The following is an 8,493-nucleotide window of genomic DNA, read 5'->3' as shown; positions in this document are numbered from 1 at the left end:
TCATACCGAAATATCATGAATTCTGTTATCATAAATTCATTTCGCGTGTTTCCAACTGTTATGAATGGAATCATACAGTATGTACTTTTTTTACTTGGCTTATTTCATTCAATGTGAAGGATTAATCTATGTTTTTGAAGTAGTAGTTGCTAATTTTCTTTCATTTATACATTTTCCATTTTAGGAATATGCTACGATTTACAAATGATTCTTCTGTTGGTGGAAATCTGAGATACTGATATGGTTGTACAATTGCAATATAACTATTAGCATTTTTCTATGCAACTTCTGATACATATGTGCATTGGTATCTCAGGCATGTATGTAGGAATGAAGTTAATAGTTATAGTTTATGCATATGTTATGCATATGTTTATGCATAGTTCATCTTTAATATGACAATCTTCTAAATAGAATGTACAACTTTACAAACTGATGTTATATTTCATATTACATGCATGATTCTATTTATGTTATATTTCACTGGAAATATTAGCTCCACTGTTCCATATTCTAGTCCACATTTGGTAGTGTTAAATGTATTTTCAATTTTGGTCAAAAATTTTAAATTCAGTCATAATACATACATTCTGGTATGAATGTAGTAGAATCTTTAGTAACTTAACTGTTTATTATTTTGATAAAATTTTAATTAAAATAAAAGTTGAATAATTATTTATATGTTTCCTGGGGGGGCTTTTGAACAAACTCTTCTTGAAATGTCCAAGTAAGTCATTTGTGTATTATTTCCTATTTTGTCTCTTTTAATTATTTATTTGTTTAAGTTATTTTTCTTAAAATGTTTGCTTAGTTATCATATGTATTCAGGACATCTTTTCTTACATTACATGTACATTTTCACCGTGTTACTGGTATGTTTTGTTTAACAAAAGTTTATAATTTTAATTTACTTCAATTTATCTTTTTTCATATGAATATTGTGTTTATGGTGCGTTTAAGAGTAGTTGACAACTGAAAGTTCAGTAAAATAGTTTCCTTTGTCATGTTCTATCTTTGATTGTTTTTGTCATCAATATTGAGGTCTACGTCCCACCTGGAAATAATTTTTGTTCCTATTGAAAAGTATAAAACACATTTTTTTTTTCAATAGATATTCAAAGCTAAACATAATCCATCCTTGCTGCTCCTACCATCCATGACTGACACCAAGGATCCATATATGTGAGAATCTTTTAGAATCTATTTTGCTGCATTAGTCCATTATTCAATTCCTTGGCAAATCTCACTCCTAATTTTCATTGCTTCATTTTTCTAAAAATCCTTTAGGGCTTTTATTTTAGATTCACGAAGTACACAGGCAGGTTTGTTGCATGGATATATTGCATAATACTGTGGTTTGAGGTATGATTGACCACGTCACCCAGGAAGTGAGCAGAGTTGCCAATGGGTAGTTATTCAATCCTCAGTCATCCTTCCACCCTCCACCCTCAAGTGGGCCCTGATGTCTGTTGTTTCCTTCTTTGTGTCCATGTGTACTCAATGTTTAGCGCCCACTTATAAATTAGAGCACCTAGTGTTTGGTTTTCTGTTTCTGCATTACTTTGCTTAGGATAATGGCCTTGAGCTGAATACATGTTGCTGTGAAGGACATGATTTCCTTTTTTATGGCTGCATAGTATTCTACGGTGTATGTGAACAACATTTTTTAAATCCAATCCACTGCTGATGGGCATCTGTGTTGGTTCCATGTCATTGCTATCATGAATAGTGCTGCAATGGGCATACCAGAGCATGTGCCTTTTTGATATAATAATTTATTTTTCCTTAGGGTATACACTCAGGAATAAAATTCCTGGGTTGAATAGTAGTTTAACTCACGTCTTTGAGAAATCTCCAAACTGCTTTTCAAGTGGCTAAACTAATTTACATTTTCATCAACAGGGTAGAAGTGTTTCCTTTCCTCCACAATGCCTTCAACATCTGTTTTTTGTTGTTGTTGTTGTTGCTGTTTATTCTGTTTTGTTTTGATTTTTTGACTTAAAAAGCCATTCTGGCTGGTGTGAGATAGTATCTCATTGTTGTTTTGATTTCTTTTCTTTTCTTTTTTTTTTTTTTTTTTGAGACAAAGTCTCGCTCTTGTCCCCCAGGCTGGAGGGCAATGGCGCAATCTCCAATCTCAGCTCACTGCAACCTCCACCTCCCAGGTTCAAGCGATTCTCCTGCCTCAGTCTCCCAAGAAGCTGGATTACAGGCACCTGCCACCACGCCCAGCTAATTTTTGCATTTTTAGTAGAGATGGGGTTTCACCATGTTGGCCAGGCTGGCCTCGAACTCCTGACCTCAAGTGATTCACTCACTTGGGTCTGTTGTTTTGATTTCTATTTCTCTGATGTTAGTGATGTGGAGCTTTTTTCCCATGTTTGTTGGCTGCTTATATGTCTTCTTTGAGAAGTGTCTGTTCATGTCCTGTACCCACTTTTTAATGGAGTTCTTTTTTCGTGTTGATTTGTTTAAATTCCTTATAGATCCTAGATATTAGATCTTTGTCAGATTCATTTGCAAATATTTTCTCCCATTCTTGGATTAGTCTGTTGAGACATATATATGTATGTGTGTGTGTGTGTGTGTGTGTGTGTGTATATATATATATATATATATTTTTTTTTTTCTGTGCAGAAAGTCTTTTATTTAGTTAGGTCCCACTTGTCAATTTTTGCTTTGGTTGCAATTGACTTTAAGGAATAAGCAATAAATTATTTGCCCAAGACCGATGTTGAGAAGGGTTTATACAAATATAGGTATATGCAGACTAATTCCTCATCTTTGCCCCCAAGATTATTTGTAATTTTATCACAGAAATTTTTTTATTTTACTTTTTTATTTTTTTAATTTAATTTTTAATTGAAAAATAATAACTGTATGTGTTTATCATGCATACCATGTTTTCAAATATGTATACATTGTATGGCTGATTGAAATAATCAACATATGCATTACTTCACATACTGGTCTTTTTTTGAGGTGAGAACACTTAAAATCTACTCCATCAATGATTTTCAAGTGTGCCATATGTTGTTATTAAATATAGTTACCATGTTGTTCGACTGATCTCTTGAACTTATTCTCCTAACTGAAATTTTGTGTCTTTCAACCAACATTTCCCCCACTTGCACCCTCACCACCACATACCATTTTACTCTACTTCCATAAACTCTAATTTTTTAGATTGCACATATGATATGCTTTGGATACTTGCCCCCTCCAGATCTCTTCTTGAAATGTAATCCCCAGTGTTGGAGGTGGGTGGGAAAGGGTGGGAGGTACTTGGGTCATGGGGATGGATCCCTCATTAGTGGTTAGCTGCCCTTCCTGTGGTAATGAGCGCCTTCTTGCTGTAAGTTCACATAATAGTTGATTGTTTTAAATAGTGTGGCACTTCCTCTCCTCTCCTTTGCTCCCACTTTCACCATATTGGACATGTTGGTTTCCTGTCACCTTCTTCCTTGAGTAACAGATCCCTGATGTTCTCACCAGAAGCCAAACAGATGTCAACATCATGTTTCTTATACAGTCTGCTAAACCATGAGCCAAATAAACTACTTATTTCCTTTATATATTATCTAGCCTTACGTATTTTTTATAGCTGTTCCTGCTACCACATATAAATGACATAATTCAATATTTGTCTTTCTGTGTCTATCTTACATAACATGATGTCTTCCAGTTTCATACATATTGTCACAAATAATAGGATTTCCCCTTTAAAAGACTATATATATAGTATTCCATATGTATATATGCTAAATTTTCTTTTTCTATATATCTGTTGACAGATATTTACGTTGACTTTTTATATTGGGTATTGTGAATAACGTTGAAATATACATGGGACTGCAGATAATTTTTTGATATGCTGATTTTATTTCCATTGGATTTTATACCCTAGAGTGGGATTGTTGGATCATATAGTAGTTCTATTTTTAATTTTTTGAAGTTCTTCCAAATTGTTTTCCATAATGACTGAACTAATTTATATTCCAATAAACAGTGTACAAGGATTTCCTTTTACACACATCCTTGCCAATATTTGTTATTTTTTGTCTTTTGTATAATGCACTTTCTTTTTAAAATAATTTTAACTTTGACTTTAGATTCAGGGGGTACATGTGCAGGTATCCAACACTTTTTACGCTATGTTTTCCCATCCTTATCTCCACTATACAGAAGTCCTTGGTGTCTATTGTTGCCATCTTTATGTCCATGAATAGGCAATGCTTTACTCCCACTTATAAGTGAGAACATGCAGCATTTGGTTTTCTGTTTCTGCATTAATTCATATAGAATAGCAGCCTTCAGCTGGATCCATATTGCTGCAAAGCTCATAATCTCATTATTTTTTATGGCTGTGTAGTATTCCATGGTGTATATGTATCAAATTTTCTTTATCTAATCCACCGTAATGGTCATCTAGGTTGATTTCATGTCTTTGCTATTGGCGAGTAGTGCTACAATTAACATGCAAGTGCATGTTCCTCTTTGGAGCATGTTTATCTATTTTTAGATATATAGTCAGTAATAGGATTACTGAGTCGAATTGTACTTCTGCTTTAAGTTCTTTGAGAAATCTCCAAATTTCTTTCCACAGTAGCTGAACTAATTTACATTGCCACCAATAGTGTATAAGCGTTCTCTTTTCTTCAATACCTTGCTAGCATCTGTGTTTTTGTTTTTGACATTTTAATGTTAGCCATTCTGACTGGTGTGAAATGATATCTCATTGTGGTTTTGATTTATGTTTTTCTAGTATTTAGTAATGTGGAACGAGGTTTTTCTTGTATGTTGTCATTGAGAAGTGTCTGGTCACATATTTTGCCCATTTTAATGGGATTATTTGTTTTTTACTTGTTGAATTAAGTTCCTTATAAGCTCTAGATATCAGACCTTTGTCTAATGCATAGTTTGCAAATCTTTCTTCCTATTCTGTATGTTGTCTGTTTACTCCATTAATAGTTTATTTTGCTGGGCAGAAGAGTTTTAGTTTTATTAGGTCACACTTGTCAATTTTCGTGTTTGTTGCAATTGCTTTTGAAGAAATAGAAATACTTTCCTAAGGTTGTTACCTAGAATGGTGTCTCCTACATTTTCTTCTAGGATTCTAATAGTTTGCGATCTCACACTTAAATATTTAGTCCATGTTGGGCTAATTTTTATATAAGCTGGAATATAGGGGTCCAGTTTCATTCTGCATATGACTAGCCAGCCAGCCATATATCATTTATTGAATAAGAAATGCTTTCCCATTGCTTATTTTTGTCAACTTTTTCAAAGATCAGATGGCTGTAGGTGTGCGACTGTAATTCTGGGTTCTCTATTCTGTTTCATTTGACTGTGTGTCAGTTTTTGTGCCAGTATTATGCTGTTTTGGTTACTGTAACCTTATTGTGTAGTTTAAATGTGTCCATTTTAATGTCATCGATTCTTCCAGTTCATGAGTATGGAATGATTTTTCATTTATTTGTATCACCTAATATTTATTTTAGCAGTTTTTTGTAGTTATCCTTGTAGTGATATGTTATCTCTTTGGTTAGATATATACTTAAATATTTTATTTTTTGTGCCTATTATAAATGTAATTGTGATCTTAATTTGGCTCTCAGCTTGAACATAATTGGTGTATAAAAATACTACTCATTAAGTTATGTAGTTTAATCAGTAGCATTTCTGTTCACGATAGCAAAGACATGAAATCAACCTACATGCTCATCAATAAGAGACTGGATAAAGAAAATGTAGTACATATACACCATGGAATATTACACAGCCACAAAAAGAAATGAGATCATGTCCTTTAGAGGGACATGGATGGAGCTGGAAGCCATCATTCTCAGCAAACTAACATAGGAACAGAAAACTAAACATCACACGTTCTCACTTATAAGGGAGAGGTGAATAATGAGAACACATGGACACATGGCAGGGAACAACACACACTGGGGCCTGTTGCGGGGTTGGGAGAGAGAAAGCATCAGGAAGAATAACTAATGGATGCTGGGCTTAATCCCTAGGTGATGGGATGGTCTGTGTAGGAAACCACTATGACACATGTTTACCTATGTAACAAGTCTGCACATTCTGCACAAGTACCCCTAAATTTAAAATAAAAGTGGAAGAAAAAAAATGCTATTGATGTTTGTACATTAATTTTTTATCCCAAAACTTTACAAAAGTCATTAATCTGTTCCAGGAGCTTTTTAACAAAGTCTTTAGGGTTTTCTAGGTATTAAATCTTATCATCAGTGACAAAAAATAGGTTGACTTCTTTTCGTATTGGATGCACTTTGTTTCTTTCTCTTTCCTGATTGCTCTGAGTAGAATTTCCAGTGCTATGTTGAATAAGACTGGAGATAATAAGCATTTTTGTCATGTTCTAGTTCTCAGGGCAAATGCTTCCAGCTTTTGCCTATTCAGTATAATGTTGGCTATGGGTTTCTCATAAATGGCTCTCTAATAAAAAGTTATACAAGATTTATGAAAATATTACCCTATACTCCAACTGATTTAAATTAGATATATTTGTTTGTAAGGTTTAATTAAAATTTGCTGTCACATAGAAATTTTAAAATCAAATTGCCATCCTTCTCTCTCTCTGTCTCATACATACATACACCAATACACACACACACACACACACACACACACGTTCAGAAGTGTTAAGTGGAAATATATTGAATTGTGTTACTATCACTCTTTGAGTATTACTTAACTCTTAGATAGGAGATATTCCAGAATCATCTTGTACTCTCCATGCCCCAGACCATAAATCCAATGAGACTTGGTACCCTTTTGTAGAAAATGTTATTTAAAATCCACAACATAAACACTAGATTTGCTCAGAGCTATTGGAGCATTATTGCTTGTTTCACAACATATGGAACAGACATCTAAAATAAGAATACATATACACACATGCACACGAACATGCTAAAATCTGTCTTCATCAACTTACCTATTTTATCATCTACCTATTATCTATCTATCTATCTATCTATCTATCTATCTATCTATCTATCTATCTACTAATCTATCTTAGATGAGATTAGACTTATCCCTCCAAACACTATTAAATGCCACATGGTTTACTTTAAACTTTTTTTTTTTTTATTAGTGATCTCTTCTGCAACATTGAGAAATCTAGTTCAATGTTGCAGAAGAGATCACTAATAAAATATAGATACATACTTCTCAAATATGTACTTATATCTTTTTCAATTTTCTTGTATATAAACATTCAGCGAACAGTTCAAGGGATCTCTGACTGGCAATGTCCCACCCATGACAACATTATCCAAAAATTTTGTTCCTCTGTCCCAGCAGCACTCAGCTACAGATTTCATACACATAAAAGCTTCTACTGGTCTCATGCCAGTCAGATTAAGAAACTCCCTCTAGCCTCAATGGTGCCCCACGGTAAGGTTGTTCCTGATTCTCCTGGTGACAGCAAAAAGATTAAAGAGGTTCAATATTCACTTACTGAGAGATGACCACCAACCTTGCAATCTTATGTAAGATGGACTTTTGGTTACTATTTTGTCCAGGAATGTTGCACTGAAATTTTAGAGAGAGAGACTAGCATGCACTTTTTTTCTTTAAAAAATTTGGTTTCAAGTTTATTCTGCTTTTATTAAAGTTAGTCATGGAGTATTCTTCTTAAGTTATTCCCTGAAAAAAAAAAAAATGTGTGTGTGTGTGTGTGCACGCGTGCATGTGTGTGTGTGTGTGTGCGCGTGCGTGTGTGTGTGTGTGTGTGTGTTCTGAATGTGATTAACAGAGTAGTTGAAGGAACCAGCGAACAGGTGAGTTTGATAAGACTAACAAAAATAGAGAAAGAGAGAGAAATGCAGCATTCACATCTACCTATCTGAAATGGTATCAGTTTAACTCTGTGCCATAGAGTGGCCATGTTTTGTTGAATGAATTTAAATAATCTTATTTTTGTGATTATTTATTCTAATTGTTCCCAGATTTAGTTAAAAGGTATGGCAGATTTAAATGCATTAAATAATTTCAATTATTTTTTGTGTGTATACTTTGAGTACACAGCTAATATTTTAAAATTATTTTGGAAGAAAAAATCTATAATATAGAAAATTAGTGAAAATGGAACAACTTGCTGATTCATTGTGCTCTAACAAACTCCCTTTTAATGGGATCTAAGTAATAAATACAACATACAAAATTTTTTTTACATACTTAACTGTGAATATAAAAGAAATAATATAAGTACATTATATTGTCCACATAACATAAATTTTAATATTAACAAATCTTGCTATTTTAGATATTGAGATTATTAGTTACTAGGATAAAAATAAGTAATAAATATTACACAAATTCAAAAATGATTGCATTTTCAAAAATATAAATAATCTTCTCTACATAGCATAGTGTATCAGATGTGTAAAAATATCTATTTTTAGGAATGCGTATCTATCAAATTTCAGTGCTGATGACAGTTTTATTAATTTTGATACA

This window comes from Mandrillus leucophaeus, unplaced genomic scaffold, assembly GCF_000951045.1.
Source record: "Mandrillus leucophaeus isolate KB7577 unplaced genomic scaffold, Mleu.le_1.0 Scaffold358, whole genome shotgun sequence".
NCBI lineage: Eukaryota > Metazoa > Chordata > Mammalia > Primates > Cercopithecidae > Mandrillus > Mandrillus leucophaeus.
Note: the sequence above shows the minus strand (reverse complement) of the source record.